This window comes from Nicotiana tabacum, chromosome 15 (genome assembly GCF_000715075.1).
Source record: "Nicotiana tabacum cultivar K326 chromosome 15, ASM71507v2, whole genome shotgun sequence".
Classification (NCBI taxonomy): Eukaryota; Viridiplantae; Streptophyta; class Magnoliopsida; order Solanales; family Solanaceae; genus Nicotiana; species Nicotiana tabacum.
The window spans coordinates 84,130,703-84,150,154 of record NC_134094.1 but is presented as its reverse complement, the minus strand read 5'-3'; positions in this window follow the sequence as shown (position 1 = coordinate 84,150,154).

The window sequence follows — 19,452 nt, the reverse complement described above, 5'->3', positions numbered from 1 at the left end:
TTCTTTATATATAGACAATCACATGAAGAGCGAATTGGAATAACATTCTTAAATCGTACATTACTGGCGAATCTAGGATCAAGAAGTTTGATAATGTTGGCACTGCAACCAGTAGTGGCTGCAATATTACCAGGTCATCCGAGAAACTAGTCTTAAATTAAAAATATAATTGCTGAATATGAACGAACAGTTGTCTAACACATAGTAAATGGTGATTATATTTATTTTAATATTGTATAGTTAGTGGGATATGATATATTTAGCATAACAGTTGTACAGTAAATCCTATTTCTCTGGCCAAAATATTTAACATTTGGTTAAGATGACTTATGGAAAGGACACAGAGGCTAGGAAAACTAATAGTTTAATTAGAAAACTTTAAGCTCATTAGATTCAGCTTCTTACCACAACACCTTTTCTTTTATTCCTTTTCAGATCTAATAATAACTTTATTTTTCAATATGAGAATTAGAAATTTGGACCATGATCTTAATTCAATTATGTAGAAAGAATATACAAATTTGTAAACAAAGTTGGGTCAAACTCAGAAAATGATTTTCACCTGTATTCTTGAATTGGTGGACACATTAAAGCAAAGAGGAAAACCCATGTATCAAATAGTTTAAAGCGAAAAAAAGATGTGTCGTGTAAAGCAAAATGCATAGAGAGAAAGGGCCCGATTGGATTTAGAGAATGGAATATTCAGTTTTCTTTCTCGTTGTATTGATTCTATACCGTGCCTTTGGCTTTATACAAGTATATGCTGTAAAAGAAATAAGAAAAGAAAATACTATATTTATGCTGGTCTATTTCTATTCACTACAATCTAACCAATATAACTAACTAATATTTTTCACACATGACAAGAAATTCTTACATGTAGGCAGCATTTAGAAATATTCCTTCAACATAGCTGGCCTATGTTATATCTGGACTGCGACAATTCAATCCATCTTAAAAACCATTTACCTTCACGGTTGCTTCATGATGGGATTACTTCAAGATCAATACAAAATTTATATACCTGTTAATGTAGCGGAGTAGGAATTACAACCCAAAAGGTTGCTCTAAAGTCCACTTAAATCTCTTGAAAACAAAGTAAAATTGTCACAAACGAAATATCTTTTTATGTGTTAATGTGGAAGAAAAGAAGAGAATTTATTTCTCTGTTTTCTCTTTTGCATCTCATTTTTTTGCCAAAGATCAAAACCTCTATTTTTAAGAGCAGTCTAATAGCAATTATCAACAAAAACTGCCTACACTTACGTGTAGTAACTTCTTTTGATAAGTTACTTCATCTGATCCTTTAATAAAAAGTGGGTCGAGTCTACACACATGGAGCGACTCATGACCTTGATCCAACATCCAGCATTTCTCACTTCACTCATGGTGGGCTAGACCCAAACCACTATCATGTAAATAACACACATAATTCATGCAGATAAATAGTTTGTGCGACTTGCGAGCATCAAGAGGTATAATATTTCAAACCCATTAAGGTTGTACTGAAACTTAATATAGGAATCCAATCACATGCGAAAAGAATCCACTATAAATATAAAAATCATATTACTCGCAATACCCTAGATACTATTCGCTACTCCAATAGCTAGTTATCTGATCCCTCATCCTCGAAAGTGGCAAACTCGAGTTCATGTTTAATTTTATCCACAATTACACTTGTTACCCCTATGGTAAGTGTAATGGCAGACCTATAAATATAAATTATATTATTTATTTTAGTTGCCTTTCCTTTCTTCCCGAGCAACTTCATAATATGTATTATGACTTGCGCGTATGTCACGACCCGAAATTTCTACCTTCGGAACCGTGATGGCGCCTAACATTTCACTGGCTAGGCAAGCCGGCGTTAGAATAACTTTAACCATTTTTAACAATTCATCTTAATTAGATAGTAAAGAAACCAACAATCGGAATAATGTATGTATTTAAATGAACAAACCAAAATAATAACGATGTCTAAATACCATCCCAAAACTTGAGTCACAAGTGCACGAGCTTCTAGAATAATACAAATAGGGGTCTGAATAAAATAAAGTTATCTGACAGCTATAACTCAAGTCTCCTCTGATAGCTGGATCCGAGCAAATCTACAGTACGCCGTTGGGACCAACTCCGATATTTGCACAAAAAGTGCAGAGTGTAGTATGAGTACAACCGACCTCATATACTCTGTAAGTGCCGAGTCTAACCTCGACGAAGTAGTGACAAGGTTAAGACAGGTCGCTTACATTAACCTGTACGAAATAATAATAATAATAATAATAGTAATAATAAAATGAATAGAGGTAAGAAAGTTAAATCATATCAATAACAGAAGTCAATTCAACAGTCATATCCAATTATTTCTTTTATCATTCTGTTGCGGCGTGCAACCCGTTCCCACAATTTAATCTTTCTATTAATTTTCGTTGCGTTGTGCAACCCGCACCAACAATATAAACTTAGAATAAAATCTGTTGTGGCGTGCAACCCGATCCATCAATATAATCTTTCAATTAAATTCCGTTGCGGCGTGCAACCCGCTGCAACAATATAAACTTAAAATAAAATTCGTTGCGGCGTGCAACCCGATCCAACAATATAAACTTAAAATAAAATTTGTTGCGGCGTGCAACCCGATCCAACAATATAATTTAACAACTTTTAAATGTAAACAAATATACTCCAATAAATACCAGATTTAATAAAAAATTACTAGGCAACAAAGCATACAATAATTATGATTTATTTAGGAAATAAGTAATGACAAGTAGCAATTAATTGGGAAAATCAGGAAGAAAATAGGCAATTTAATATTTAATATGCTAAATGTCAAGTAGCAATTAAGACACATAAGTCAAATAAGCATATAACAATTATAGCATAAATTCAAGACATATTATTGGACAAGGAATATGAGAGAAATAATTAATATAATAATTAATTCATGATTTAAAATAATTTATGATTTTCAGATAAATATGCAAACAACCAGTTCGACGACGTATAGGCTCTCGTCACCTCGCCTATACATCGTTCCACATGAAATTCACGTAACAAATAATTCAAGGGTTCTATTTCCTTAAGTCAAGGTTAACCAAGACACTTACCTCGTTTCTCAATTTGAAATGATCACTTGACCACATATTTTCCTTTCGAATTAGTCTCCAAACCAATCAAACCTATCAAATTATTTGCCAACAATTCAATTGGAGCTTTAAAAATTATTCATAATCCAAAAGAGACTTAATTTAAGTCATTTTCGAAAAAGTCAACCAACAGTCAATGTGGGGTCCATTTTTCGGAACCGATGAAAAATCACTAAATACGGACACCCGTTCTGATACGAGTTAAACCATACTAAAATTATCGAAATCCGACATCAGATTGTCTTTCAAATCCTAAATTTTTATTTTTGGAAAGTTTTACAAAAATTTTAATTTCTTTCATCTAAATCCGAAATAAATGATGGATATAAACATGGATTTATTAAATATAATCACTTTCGGATATAGAACACTTAACCAAGTCGAAGTCGTGAAAAAACCCTTTGGAATCACCCAAATTCGAGACTCAAAACTCAAAAATAAGTAAAAATGGCTAACACCGATTTTTTGTATGTTGTCCAGCATTTTCGCATATGCGGACACCAGTTCCGCATCTGCGAACTCGCATTTGCGAGACAAAGCTCAAATTTGTGGAACAAGGCAGCCAAGCAGAGGACCGCATCTGCAGACCTTCACATCGCAGAAGCGACTGCGCAGATGCGCAAAGGGATCCGTAGAAGCGCGAAAGGTCACATCAGCGATCATGGCACCGCAGAAGCAGGCATCGCACCTGCGTCCCAAGCTTCGCAGAAGAGAAGATTCTCCCTTGGCCTCAAAATCACAGAAGCGACACTGCCTCCGCCGAAGCGGTCATGCACCTTCGGCCAAAATTGTGCAGGTGCGACACACTAGAACCAGACTTGCAAATTTTTACAAATATGGCCTGAAACTCGTCCGAAACTCACCCGAGCCCCTCAGGACCTCGTCTGAATACACCAACAAGTCCCGTAACATAATACGTAATTAATCGAGGACTCAAATCACGTCAAATAACGTTGAAACTACAAATCACAACTAGATTCAGACTTAATGAATTTCAAACATTTCACTTTACAAAAGACGTGTCGAAACGTAGTAAATGTATCCGAAATGATTTCAAATTTGGCGCACAACTCATAAATGTTGTAACAGAGCTATTCTAACTCTCGGAATCTCAATCCGAGTCTGATATCGATAAAGTCAAATTCGTGGTGAAACTTTGAAATCTTTAAGATTTCAAACTTCTAATTTTCAATAATTAGAGATAACTCAAGTTAGGGACCTCCAGATTAAATTCCAGGTAAATTACGATATGGACCCACCGGGACCATCAAATTATTGATCTGGATCCATTTGCTAAAAATGTTGACCGAAATCAACTTAAGTGAGTTTTAAAGCACCATTTCTCATTTCTTATCAATTTTTCACATAAATACTTTACGGAAAAATATACAGACTGCGCACGCAAATCGAAAAATGTTGAAAGGTGCTATTCGAGGTCTCAAAGCATAGAATTAAATATTTAATTTAAAGATGACCTATCGGGTCATCACAATTACCGAATTACTCGTAGCTATTAGTGACATGATAAAGAAGCAATATTGATTGGTACATAAAGATACAGTACAAGATCAAAAGGGTATTCAAATAGAAAGTCATTTTTGACTTTCTGGGTTTGATGCAATCACTACTAAAAAATAGCAGGTTGCGACAGAAACATTTGGACCACATTTTCGATAATATTAGGAGCAACGATTGGTGCTAAAGTCTGAGAAAATAATTTCCAACCGATTCAGTCGGAAATTAAAAGTCAAATTCTTTTGTTTGGCCTTTTGCGACCGAAATGGAAGCAAAATAGTTTCAAGAAAAAGTCAAATATTTTGGTGACCATTTGCGACTGAAACAGTCGTAAATTTTCTTACAATTTTATCTTCGTTTGCGTCCGAAACGGTCGAAAAATACTTTTAAATCCAAACCCCTGACCCCTATTCTTTTTATTCTCTTTTCTTTCTCCCTCAATCTGTGTCGCCCAGCTCTATTTGCCGCCGACCTCCACTACTCGCCGGAAAAGGTTAGCCTCTCTCTCTCCAGTCTGTGTTCCCTTCCGCACCCCTATATTCTCTCTCCCTCCACTGTCCCCACCCCCTTCCTCGACCCCTCTGTGCTCCCCCTGCCCCCATCGCGAACCCCTTCCCCTCCCCTATTTTTTGATTATTTTTAAATTTTTAAAATTTGTTTGACTTGTATGATTATTACTTTTCATAGTCAAGAATTTTGATTCTAGATAATTTTTAGATCCCTACGTGAATTATATTTGAAATCATTTTAGAATTTCCATAGATTTGTTTTTAGAATTGCCATAGATGTATTTTGAAAATATTTTGTTTAGGTAATTATATTTGTTATTCAATGCTCTTGCAAAATAGTAGTAGTATTATTTTGACTTAACTCCCATACAAAGAGAGATGAATTTGTCACGACCCAAACTCCCTCCGTATAACATCGTGACGACACCTAGTCTCTACGACTAGGTAAGCCTAACAAATTTCGGAAAATAACAAAACGAAAATAAAACTTGGCAACTAACAAGAGTGGATAAGTGAGTAACTAGTAACAATGCCGCACGACATGTACAATAACCAATACTCTATAAATACACAGTCTTCCCAAAACCCGAAACATCGTAAGTCACCAGCTACAGAAGGAAAACTAATGTTTCTATACACCAGAGTCTAACAAAAGACGTACGGAAGGTAAATGACATAGGAGAGAATTGAGGGGGACTCCGAGGTCTGTGGACGCGGAAGATGTACCTTGAAGTCTCTGTACAACAGCAAGCACTCTCAGCTAGTAGCAGGGCTGATAATAAGCACCTGGATTTGCACACAAAACATGTGCAGAAGAGTAGTACGAGTACACCAAAATGGAACCCAGTAAGTGCCAAACATAACCTCAGTCGAGTAGTAACGAGGTCAGGTCAAGCCCACTGGTAAATAATAAATAAGGTAGGATAATATACATTATAATAAGATACTAGAATTTAACAAAAGGAAACACAGCAAGGCAATAATACAACACTCAGGGGTAAACAGCAGGGGATCTCCCGAGATACCATCTCGTAGTCCCAAAATAAATTTACAGGGAGAACTTCCGAGATACTACCTCGTAGTCTCAAAAGTAAATATGTAGGGAGAACGCCCGAGGTACCGCCTCGTAGTCTTAAAAATAATTGTGTAGGGAGAACTCCCGTGGAACCGGCTCATAGTCTCAAAAGTAAATGTGCAGGGAGAACTACCGAGGAACCGCCTCGTAGTCTCAAAAGTAAACACACAACTCAAACCGATAAATACAACAGTTAACATCACGTTTTCTACAGTTATACTGATAAAGAACAAGGAAAAGTAGGAATCAACTAGGCATGCTTCGTAGAGTTCAAATAAGAAGTTAAAACTCGTAGACATACGATATTAGACTAAATAGGGATAACTACACATACTGGAATAGCTCAATTAAGAATGAAAAACAGACTAATGCTCATTTAAACAGAATAACTCAAATTAAAAGGAAAACAGGTTGATACTCAGTAAAAATTGGGTTTTACAACAAAATAGCCCGTGTACGTACTCGTCACCTCACGTACACGACGCTCACATATGACAACAGTACCAAATCCTAAGGGGATTTCCTCCATACAAGGTTAGGCAAGCCACTTACCTCGAACCAAACTAAATTAGTCGGTAACAATGCCTTTTCCACGAATATCTGACTCTGAATGGCCCAAATCTGGCCAAAATTAATTACATATCATAAATAAAACTATAATAGACTAATCTAATTAATGAAATCAAGACTTTAACAAAAAGTCCAAAATCCGTCCTAAAATGTCGACCCGGGACCACGTCTTGGATTCGTCAAAAATCACAAAATCTGTAAGCCCATTCACTCACGAGTCTAACAATACCAAATTTATCAAAATCCGACCTCAAATGACCACTCAAAACCAAAAATCAAACTCTTCAAATCCCTAACCTCAAACTCTCAAATTCCACCTTAAATACACACTAGCTAGGTGAAAAATAAATGGGGAAGAAAGATTATTGATCTAAAATAAGTACAAGGGACTTACCTCACGAAATCGATCGATAATGCTCTCAAGAAATCGTCAACCCGAGCTCAAAAATGAAGAAAATGGCCAACAATCTCGAAGCTTCGCTTAAAACGGTTCTGCCCAGGCATTTCCGCATATGCGGACCACCGGTCGAACCTGTGACACCGCACATGCGGAATTTTCCTCGCAGGTGTAGAAATGACTTAAGGAGGCTGGGTTCGCATCTGCGAGCAAGGGGCCGCACATTTCCCTCCGCTCCTGCGAATATCTTCCGCTTCTGCGATCCTCACGCTCCAAACCCCGTCCGCTTCTGCGCTCCATCTTCCATAGATGCAGCTTCGCTTCTGCCAGCCAATCTCGCATCTGCGCCCACAGACCAAGATTGACCAAACCGCACCTGCGCTCCTCCTTCTGCACGTGGGAGTCCGCACCCGCGGTCTTCCCTCCGCAGGTGCGAAATCACCAAAAACCAGAAACTTCAGCAATTTGCATAAGTCCAAATTCAATCCGTTAAGCATCAGAAACACACCCGAGGCCCCCGGGACCTCAACCAAACATACCAACAAGTCCTAAAACACCGTACGAACTTAGTCGAGCCCTCAAATTACATCAAACAATGCTAAAAACACGAATCACCCTTTGATTCCAACTTAATGAACTTGAAACTTCCAATTTCTACAACCGATGACGAAACTTATCAAACCACGTCCGATTGACCCCAAATTTTGCACATAAGTCATATTCAACATTACGGACTTCCTCTAACTTCCAAAATCGGATTCCGACCCAGATATCGAAAAGTCCACTACCGGTTAAAATCTCCAAAAATTTGACTTTCGCCATTTCAAGCCTAAATGAGCTACAGACCTCCAAAACACAATTCGAATATGCCCCTAAGTCCAAATCACCCAATGAAGCTAACGGAATCGACGAAACTCCATTTTGGCGTTGTCTTCATAAAATTTCGACTACAGACAAAATCCTAAGACTTAAACTTTCGTTTAGGGACTAAGTTGTCCCAAAATACCCCAAAAGCAAAAAACAAAACCTCCCGGCAAGTCACATTAGCTGAAACAGATACAGGGAAAGTAGTAAATAGGGGATCAGGGCTATAACTCTCAAAACGATCGGCCGAGTCGTTACATCCTCCCCCTCTTAAAATAACCATTCATCCTCGAACGAGTATAGAGACATACCTGAAGTGGTGAAAAGATGAGAGTAACGGCTGCGCATATCCTGCTCGGTCTCCCAAGTAGACTCCTCGACCGGCTGAGCCCTCAATTGAACCTTCATGGAAGCAATGTTCTTTGACCTCAGCTTTTGACTTGCCTGTCCAAAATAGCCACTGGCTTCTCAATATAAGATAGATCTTTGTCCAACTGGTCTGAGCTGAAATCTAACACATGAGCTGGATCACCGTGATACTTCCGGAGCATAGAAATATGGAATATTGGATTGACCCCTGCAAGACTGGGAGGCAAGGCAAGATCATAAGCAACGTCCCCAACACGCCGCAACACCTCAAATGGGCCGATAAACCTTTTACTCATCTTGCCCTACTACCCGAACCTCTTAAGGCCCTTCATAGGCTAAACCCGAAGCAAGACCCGCTCTCTAACCATGAATACAACATCGTGAACCTTCCAGTCTGCATAACTCTTTTGTCTGGACTAGGTTGTGCGAAGTCAATCCTGAATCACCTTCACCTTATCCAGGGAATCCCAAACCAAGTTCGTACCCAATAATCTAGTCTCGCCCGGATCGAACCAACCCACTGGAAACCGACACCGCCTACCATACAGAGCCTCATACGGTTCTATCTGAATGTTCGCCTGATAACTGTTGTTGTAGGAAAACTATGCAAGTGGCAAAAACTGATCCCAAGCACCCCAAAATATATCACACAAGCACGGAGCATATCCTCCAGTATATGAATAGTGCTCTCGGACTGTCCGTCCGTCTGAGGGTGAAATGTTGTGCTCAGCTCAACTCAAGTACCCAACTCCTACTGTATAGCCCACCAGAACCATGATGTAAACTGCGTACCCCAGTCAAAGATGATAGATATCGGTACTCCATGTAGCCTTCTCGGAAATATAAATTCGAGCCAAGTGCTCGGAAGAATATGTAGTCATCACAGGAATGAAATGAGCTGACTTGGTCAGCCTATTCACAATCAACTAAACTACGTCAAACTTCTACTGAGTCCGTGGGAGTCCAACAACGAAATCCATAGTGATCCACTCCCATTTCCACTCCGAAATCTCTATCTTCTGAAGCAATCGACCTAGACGCATATGCTCATACTTAACCTGCTGGAAATTTAGATATAGAGCCACAAACTCCACTATGTCTTTCTTCATCCTCCTCCATTAGTAATACTGCCTCAAGTCTTGATACATCTTCGCGGCACCCGGATGAATGGAGTACCGCGAATGTGAGCCTCCTGGAGAATCAACACATGCAACCCATCCACATTACGCATACATAGTACGCCATGCATCCTCAATGCACCATCATCCCTAATAGTGACCTCCTTAGTATCACCATGCTGGACCGTGTCCTTAAGGAAAAGCAGATGGGAGTCATCATACTGACACTCCCTGATATGATCATAAAGAGAAGACCGAGAGACCACACAAGCCAATACTCGACTCGGCTCAGAAATCTCCAATCTCACAAACTGGCTGGCTAAGGCCTGAACATCTAACGCCATGGGCCTCTCTGCTGCTGGTAGATATGCTAAGCTCCCCAAACTCTCTGCCCGACGACTCAAAGTATCGGCCACTACATTGGCATTCCCCGAATGGTACAAAATTATGATATCATAATCCTTAAGCAGCTCCGACCACCTCTGCTGATGCAAGTTAAGATACTTCTATTTAAACAGATGCTGCAAACTCCGGTGATCGGTGTAAATCTCACAAGGGACACCGTACAAATAGTGCCGCCAAATCTTCAAGGCATGAACAATAGCTGCTAGCTGAAGGTCGTGGACATGATAGTTCTTTTCATACACCTTCAAATGTCTGGCGCGTAGGCAATCACCCTAGAATCCTGCATCAACACCGCATTGAGACTAATCTGCGATGCATCACAATATACAATATAAGATCCCAAACCTATAGTCAATACCAATACTGGGGCTATATTCATAGTTGTCTTGAGCTTCTGGAAGCTCTCCTCACACACGTCTATCCACCTGAACGGAGCACCTTTCCGGGTCAGCCTGGTCATAGGTTCTGCAATAGATGCAAAACCCTCTACAAATCGATAGTAATACCCCGCCAAACCAAGAAAACTCCAAATTTCCGTAGCTGAGGACGGTCTGGGCCAACTCTGCATTGCTTCAACTTCTTCAGATTCACCTGGATCCCATCACTTGATACTGCATGACTCAAGAATGCCACTGAGTCTAGCCAAAACTCACACTTTGAGAATTTTGCATATAACCTCTTTACTCTCAGGGTCTGAAGCATAGCCATCAGAGGCTGCTCATCATCCTCCCGAGTCTGGAAGTACACCATAATGTCATCAATAAACACAAAGATGAAGGAGTCAAGATAGGATCGGAACATACTGTGCATCAAGTTCATAAATGTTGCTGGGGCATTGGTCAGCCCAAATGTCATCACAAGAAACGCGTAGTGACCATACCGAGTCCTGAAAGCAGTCATCGGGATATCTGGCTCCCGAATCTTCAACTGATGATATCCTGAACGTAAGTCAATCTTGTAAAATACCCTGGCACCCTATAACTGATCAAATATATTTTAAATACGAGGCAATGGATACATTTTCTTCACTGTAACATTGTTCAGTTGGCGATAATCCATGCACATATGCATAGAGCCATCCTTCTTCTTCATAAACAAGACAGGAGCACCCCAAGGTGACACACTGGTCCGAATGAAGCCCTTATCAAGCAACTCCTGTAACTTATCCTTCAAATCCTTCAACTCAGGAGGAGCCATACGATACGGAGGAATAGAGATGGGCTGAGTGCCCGGCAACAAATCAATGCCAAAATCAATATCTCTGTCGGGTGGCATGCCCGGAAGATCAGCTGGAAATATATCTGGAAAGTCTCTTACTACTATAACTCACTCAACTATAGGGGTATCAATACTGACATTTCTCACATAAGTTAGATACGTGTCACACCCCTTCTTAACTATTCGTTGAGCTTTAAAAAATGAAATAATTCTGCTGGGAGTATACTCTAAGGTACCTCTCCACTCTAATCACGATAATCCTAGCATAACTAGCATCACAATCTTAGCGTGACAATCAAGAATAGCATAATGGGGTGACAACCAGTCCATGCCCAAGATAACATAAAAGTCTACCATACTGAGCAATAATAAATTAGCTCTGGTCTCAAAACCACTAAGAGCAATCAAACACAATCGGTACACGCAGTCCACAATAAGAGAATTTCCCATAGGAGTAGACACATAAATAGGGGAACTTAAAGAATCTTGAGATACGCCCAAATACGAGGCAAAATAAGAGGACACATAGGAATAAGTGGAGCCTGGATCAAATAAGACCGATGCATCTCTATGACAGACCAGAACAATACCTATAATGACAGAGTCGGAAGCAACTACCTCTGTACTAGTAGGAAGAGCATACTATCTGGCCTGGACTCCCCCTCTAGGGTGACCTCGACCTCTCTGACCTCCACCACAATCTGGCTGAGCAGGTGGGGCTGTAGTTGGTGCTGGAATCATAGTCTGTGGACCCGGTGGAGCATGCGGTGGCTGAGATGTCTGTGTAGGTGCACCCCTCTTATGTCTAGGGAAATCCCTCACCATATGGCGAGTGTCGCCACACTCAAAACTATCTCTGGGAACACCCCGTGCAGGAGGCACACTAGATACCAGCGGTGCATAATAAGGCTCCTGGGGCCTAGAAGAGGCTGGAACACCACTGGCGGCTGGAAGAGCTGAATGAACGGGGTGACTCACATAACCCCTACCATGGCGAGCTGCTAGGGCACGAGCACCAGAATAAGAACCAGTCTCTCGAGACCTCTTGGCCTCTCTCTCCTCTCTATCCCTGGCGAAGCATGCCCTCCAATCTCTTGGCGATACTCACAACCTGCTGATAAGAAATATCCATCTCCAACTCCCTGGCCATTTTAATCCGGATACTGGGGTGGAGTCCCTCAATAAACCGTTGAACCCTCTCTTAAACTATGGCAACCAATGCTGGTTCATGTCTGGCCAAATCACTGAAGCAGACTGCATACTCTGACACAGTCATAGCACCCTGGCGCAGTTGCTCAAATCCACGCGCCATGAGTCCCTGAGGCTCTTCCGGACATACTCTCTCAAAAACATGTCCGAGAACTGAGTCCATGTAAGTGAAGCTACCTCAGCCGGACTACCCAACTCATAAGCACGCCACCACTGATAGGCTGCTCCTCTAAGATGGAATGTAGTAAAAGAAACCCCACTCGTCTCCGCTACGCCTATAGTACGGAGAATATGATGACACTCCTCCAGAAAACCCTGAGCATCCTCTGTAGCCAATCCGCTAAAGGTAGGTGGGTGGTACTTCTTATACCTCTCAAGTCTGAGCTGCTCCACCGTAGAAGCTGCTACCCTAACCTCGGTCTGGGCTAGAGCTACCGGCTGCATCTGTATAATCTCTAGAACATGATCGACCTGAATTCTCTGCTCAGGAGTACGGGTTGCGGGAGTCTGTACCCCTCCCCGGCTTGAGATGTGGTAGGAGCTAGTGGAATCAATCCAGCCTGAGCTAAGATTATGAACATGCTCATGAACTGAGCTAGAGTTTCCTGGAGGGCTAGTGCAGCAATAGGTACCTTAGGTGTCTGCCCTCCAGCTGGAGCTACTGGGGTCTCCTTTGTGGCAGCTCGTGCAGGTGCTCTGGCTGCACCGTGTGGACGTCCTCTGCTTCTAACCCGGGCTCTCGCAGGGGACGCGAGTGCCTGGTCATCAGATCCGCCTATATATTTCGTCACTGTTTAACCAAAGGATTAGATTCTCTGTCAAAGCCTATTTTTAGAAGTACCAAGGTTACTGATAATCAAGAAATTCAATATTCTCTCAGAAATAAGAAATGACAAAGTAATCAATAGAAAGCACAAGAAAGTAATTATCTTCCAATAATAATCAGAGCCTCCCTGTACAATTGAAATCTCCTTCCCTTATAGAGGAGTCTATAAGTACAACGTCTTTTCCCTTTTATGACGGAATCATTATGAGCATTAATGATATTAATGAGACGTTATAATTGGTAATCATAACTGTTCATGAAGATTCTGTAACGTTTGTGATCATTCACGCTCATTAATTGACGATTCATGGATTTTCCCTTTTTACTGTCTTGATTCATTCCGCCGATGCCTCTTAATTTAACTATTTAGAATCGAGCGACCATATCCTTTCATCTTGTGGGTGATTTGCTCGTATCTGTTACGACTCGTGTTTCTTTTAATGAATCTCTCCAGCTGTCGTGTTTTAATAATCCACGTGTCTTGCCATATCAATCACATATTTAATTCCACGTGTAATATTATTTTTTACCAATACAGATAGTCCCCCCACTTACCAATTATTCAACAATTGAATATTTGGGATGTGGATCACATTTATGGCGGGAATATTTTGCCGCCGGTTCTCATGTATCATTGTGTCTTCATTTGAACCAACGTATCGTATGTCACATTTATTTAATCCATGTGACATGTGGCATTCATTGATTGGCTCTGCAACTCTTCAGCGGGTTTTAGGGCTTTTTTGCGGCTGCGTCAGTCACAAAATGACTGTTTCATTATGACGTTTCCATCATGACCCCCTTTATATGATTGTTTCTTCTTCGTATAAATACCTCATTTGCCTTTTTTTTTTTACGAAAAAGTTCCTACAGTGTTCTTTGTTCATAATAGTTCTTGTTCATCAGTACATATTACCTTCTTATACAACTATGTCTTCTCCAAATCCTGATTCTCGTAAAGTACTTAGAGTAGATGAACTTCCCCTTCATCTACTCCTATCAGAAGTAGAAGAGATGGCAGGTTACGTAGTTTAGGGTCTGTAGCTATCTGTAGTTCTTCTTCTCAACCCAGTATTACTACCCTTTCGTCTTCTAGAACTGGGACTTCTTCTTATCTTCTGCTAGATATAGAGATTATTCCCGCTCAACTTTCCTTCTTTACTGATAGGGAATCGATTAGAAATCAAGTTACTTCCATAACTTCTCATGATCGTGCTGATGTTTACCCTTCCTAGATTACTGAGGTCTTGATTTCTCTTATGCGAAGAGAATGTCATTAGAAATTTGATTTCCCAATTTTAGTCCCTAATGAAAATCAAAGGATCACTTCATACAAAGCTGGTTATTCTTTTGTTTACACATATCCTTTTACATTAGGCTTCAGACCACCTATCGACCCAGTCATCATAGAGTTTTGTCGTTTGTTCAACGTTTACTTAGGACATATTGGCCCTATTGTATGGAGAGTTGTGGCATGCTTGAGATACTTGTCAAACTTGACCTCTTTACCCTTTACATTCTATCATTTGATTCATCTTTATTCCCCCAAGTTATTTCGTTTTGGGTTTTTTACTCTCGTGGCCAGGAGTAAGAGGGTTTTAGTGAGCCTCGAAGATGACAAGGATCGTGGTCGGTATGCCCGATTCGTTGCTGCTCCCACAAGTGGGTTAGTGGGTAAAGAGAACATGCCTTTTCCAGAAAAGTGGAACTTTGCACGTATGTTTCTTTTCAGATTTTTTTCCTTCACTTCTCTTTTTTGTGAAGAACCTGCAATCTCGTGACTGTTTTTCTTTTCTCTTTTTCAGCAACTATAAAAGCTGTTAAGGAGATTCCAAACTTCCATGGTTGGGTAGAAACATTGTTAACTATTCATCCTATGAAATAAAGGTCCTTGAAGTACCTTTCTAATAGGTTTGGTTGGAAAGTGAAGACTCATGGTATCTTTCTCTTCTACTTTCTACCTTACTTCCATACTTAAAAATTTACTAACTCATCTCTTTACTCGGATTTCCCATTCAAGGTATGAGTGCCGCATCTATTGCTGCTTCGAGACTCTCTCTGTCGATGGCTTAAGAGATGATCTTGAGTTCCTCATCAAAAAGAAAAGCTGATAGAGCACAGAGTTTTGAGGGTGAAGAGGAACGAGATAAAGGCTTGATAGTTTGTAAGCCTCGAGCTAGGAGACGTGTCATTTCGGATGACGAAGCTACTCCTCCTCCCAGTTATGTTCCCATGCATAATCCTGAAGGTGCTACCTTAGTGAATTCTGATGAAGAGATGCCTGCCGCACCCCGTGACTCTACAGAACAACTCTTTTCTCGTGGGTTTGATAATGAAGACTTCGGCTTTATTTCTGAGGAAATGCCACTTGCCTCTTTTTCTGTATTTGTTCTAGTTGATCCTCAGTTCCCCGCACCTGTTGCTTCTACCACAGCTCCGCCCGTGGCTATTTTGACTCCCTCAACTGCCCCTACTATTACAACTTCCCATGTTGAAGTTGGTTCTTCCAGTAACAGTAGGGTAATGAAAAGATTTACCATAGAGGTTCCTGAGGATGGTAATCTCTTGAAGAAATCTGGCCAAGCTGATGTATGCCTGAAACCATTGATTGGCACAGTTGAGAAGTCCAAATTGGAAAGCCACAGTTCTTTAACGTTGATGAATGATATTGTACATTCATCTTTAAAGGTATAAGCCTTAGTTTTTTATTTTGCATGTGATTTCCTTTTCATCTCTATTTAATAATCACATTTTCCTTTTCATTGTTTAGATCAACCTAATTGGAACGGAGATGATGAAGAGGATCGTCCATACTGAGCAGTTAATGAACGACTATCGTACCAAAGCGGACAACTGGAAGGAACAGTTCGAAGGTCTTTCAACTTGAGAAAGAAGTCTTAGAGGAAGAAAAGTGTACCTTGGAGCAGCAGGTGAAGGTAATGGCAGCAGAATTGGCAGTTGAGAAAGCCTCATCCAGTCAAGCGGGCAAAGATAAAGACCTTCTCGAGTCTTCATTTGCTGAGCAGTTTTCCAAAGCCTCTGAAGAAATTAGGGGTTTGAAGGAACTGCTGAACCAAAAAGAAGTTTATGCAAGGAGCTTGTTCAAACGCTCACCCAAACTCAAGAAGATCTCTGTGCGTCTTCTAACCAAGTTTTGTTCTTAGAAAGGTCTCTTGCCCCCTTAAAGGCTTCTTATGATGCTACTTTGAATGAGAACATGGAGCTAAGAACTGAGATTGAGTAGTGGGAGAGGGATTATGAAGCCCTTGAAGACAAGGCTACTATTGATGTTAGTTGGACTTTCTTGAACACATGCCTCGAAACTTTAACGGAGGCAAGCCGGGAAGGCTTTGACTTAGCTGCTGAAATAGCAAAAACTAAAGAAACTATTGAGAAAACTCAGCAGAGTCAAAGCTTTTCTTCACTTGAGGTCGGCATTCCCGAGGGTGATGAACTTACTCCTCGTGAAGCTATTGTTTAACCCTCCTCTGCTCAAGTCGTTCCCTCTGTTGCTGATGATGCCAATTTGAATCCTTCTGATAATACTGGTTCAGATCCTTCCCCACAGTGAAAGTTTGATTGAAAAGTTTGAAGTGTTGTTTTGTTTTTTTTATTGTTGAAAGTTTACCCCTGATCCGTTTTGGGGTTTGGTAATGATTTGGAATGTTTTACCCCTGGTCTGTTTTGTGGTTTTGTATAAAACAATTCGGTTGGAACTAAGTTTATACTTAGTTTTAACCAATTTATTATAATATTACTTTTTGAGTTTTTGTTCAACTCTTATAATATCTTATTTTGAGTTTCTGTACTACTCTCTTATTATGCATTTAAAATGCTTCAATACTCCGTGACTTTTTGAACCAGCATGAATTATAAAAGAGGGCCCTTTTATAAATGACACTTAATGAAGAAGACGTCTCAACTACATATTGGTGTAAACATACGAAAGAAGGAATAAGAACATATATGTTTATTTGAATAATTTGAGGAAGTTTTGTATTGTTTGAACTTCCAAACTGCATAATACTTTACACATATTCAAGGGTAACACATACTCTACAACTCTTTCGTAACTGTTTTCCTTATAACAAATTTTACAAAATTCAAGGGTATATCTTGCAACCCATGACTAAATATTGCCTTTAACCTACATAATCGTAAGATTTTGTAATTTAAATCCACGAGTGTATTCCTCATCATAGGTTTTTTGAATCAAGCTTGTGTTTTTGCTCTTAACTTTTGATTTGTTGGGTAGATTGCCTCAGGCTTGACTCGAATTCTGACTTTTCCAGTCTTCTTTGCCTTTCATATATATAGCCCCCCAAGTGTTAGAGATTTGAAGCATGAAATCTCGAGCACTTGATTATTCCTTCCATGGGGTCCATTTCCTGAAAAGGAAAAACATACGGGACTCGGAGGTATATATATTTTAGATGATGACTGCTTAACCTTTTTTATTTCCATTAGAAAGGTTGCAACCCTAGACCGGGAATAATATTTCTTCTGCATGTCTTTCAGGTCTAATATCATCATTTGGTGTGGGCTAGCTTTTTGTCTATCATCTAAAATTGTTAGCATAATTTTAACTGTACAAAACAAAAATCGTAATTGAACGATACCTGACCGTGGGAATTTCTTTTGCTCAGAAATAGTATTTGTTTAAATGAACAGCATTCCAACTCGAGGATAAAATCTTTCCATCCATGGTTTCTAACTCGTAGGCACCTTTTCCAGCGATATCTCGAACTTTATAGGGTCCTTCCCAATTTGGATTTAACTTTCCTGCTCCGGATGTTTTCATTGATTGGAAAACCTTTTTATGAACGAATTCCCCAATTTTAAAGTACCCGAGGTGAGCCTTTCTGTTGTAATATCGTTCTATGATTTGCTTTTGTGCTGCCATCCGTATTAAAGGTGCTTCTCTTCTTTGTTCGAGTAAGTCCAATATTTTCATAATTCCTCATCGTTCGACTCTTCCGTTTCCAATGTGAATCTCATGCTTGGTTCTCCTATTTCAACTGGGATTAAAGCTTCTGAACCGTACACAGGCAAAAATGGAGTTTCTCCCGTGGCTGTTTTTGCTGTGGTTCTATAAGCCCATAACACTCCTGGTAATTCTTCAGGCCAATTCCCTTTTGATTTTTCTAGTCTCTTCAAATTATTGATGATAATCTTATTCGTTGACTCAACTTGTCCATTTTCCTCAGGATGGTAAGGTGAAGAGGTTATTCGTTTGATTTGCCAACTTTGAAAGAAATCCGTGATTTTCGAGCCTATAAAAATTGGGCCATTATCACATACGATTTCTTTTGGAACTCCAAACCGGCATATAATGTTTTGCCAAATGAAATATTTTACCTCCTTCTCTCGTACTTGTTTGAAAGCTCCTACCTCTACCTATTTTGAAAACTAATCTGTTAACACTAATAAGAACCGTACCTTTCCTTTAGCTTGTGGTAAAGTCCCTACTATATCCATTCCCCATTTCATAAATAGCCATGGGAAAATAACTGTATGTATTAACTCTGCAAGTCGATGCATATTTTTCGCATATCGTTGACACTTATCACATTTGGCTCCAAAAGATTAGTGTTTTAACTATAGAACTTCCACCTGCATGATTTCCACAATGTCCTTCATGTACTTCCCTCACACGTACTCTGTTTGATTGGGTACAAGGCACCTTGCTAAAGGACCGCCAAATATTTTTCTATATAAATTATCTCGAATTAGGCAGTAACGAGCAGCTTTTCGTTGAAGCACTTGAGATTCTTTCTTGCCTTCAGGTACGATCCCATGCGACAAAAAATTAACAATCTCGTTTCTCCAATACCAAGTTAAATTATTAAAGCTTACCTCATGTTTATCATGGTCAAGTGCTGAATGAAATAAATATATTACAATAGCATTTTCTTCACTCGTTACTTTTGCAACTGAAGCAAGTTAGCCAACGCGTCAGCTTTTGCCTTTTCTTCCCTGGGTATTTGCACGATCTTCCATGATTGGAATTGCCTGACCAGTTCTCTGGTCTTTTCCAAGTATTGTTGCATTCGTGCCACTCTAGCACTGTAAGTCCCCTGCATCTGATTGACTACCAGTTGAGAGTCACTTTTAATCATGATTTGCTCTATGAAGAGTTCTCGTGCTAGTTCCAAACCTACAATTACAGCTTCATACTCTGCTTCATTGTTAGTAATAGGGTAACATTTAATTGCTAGTCCTATA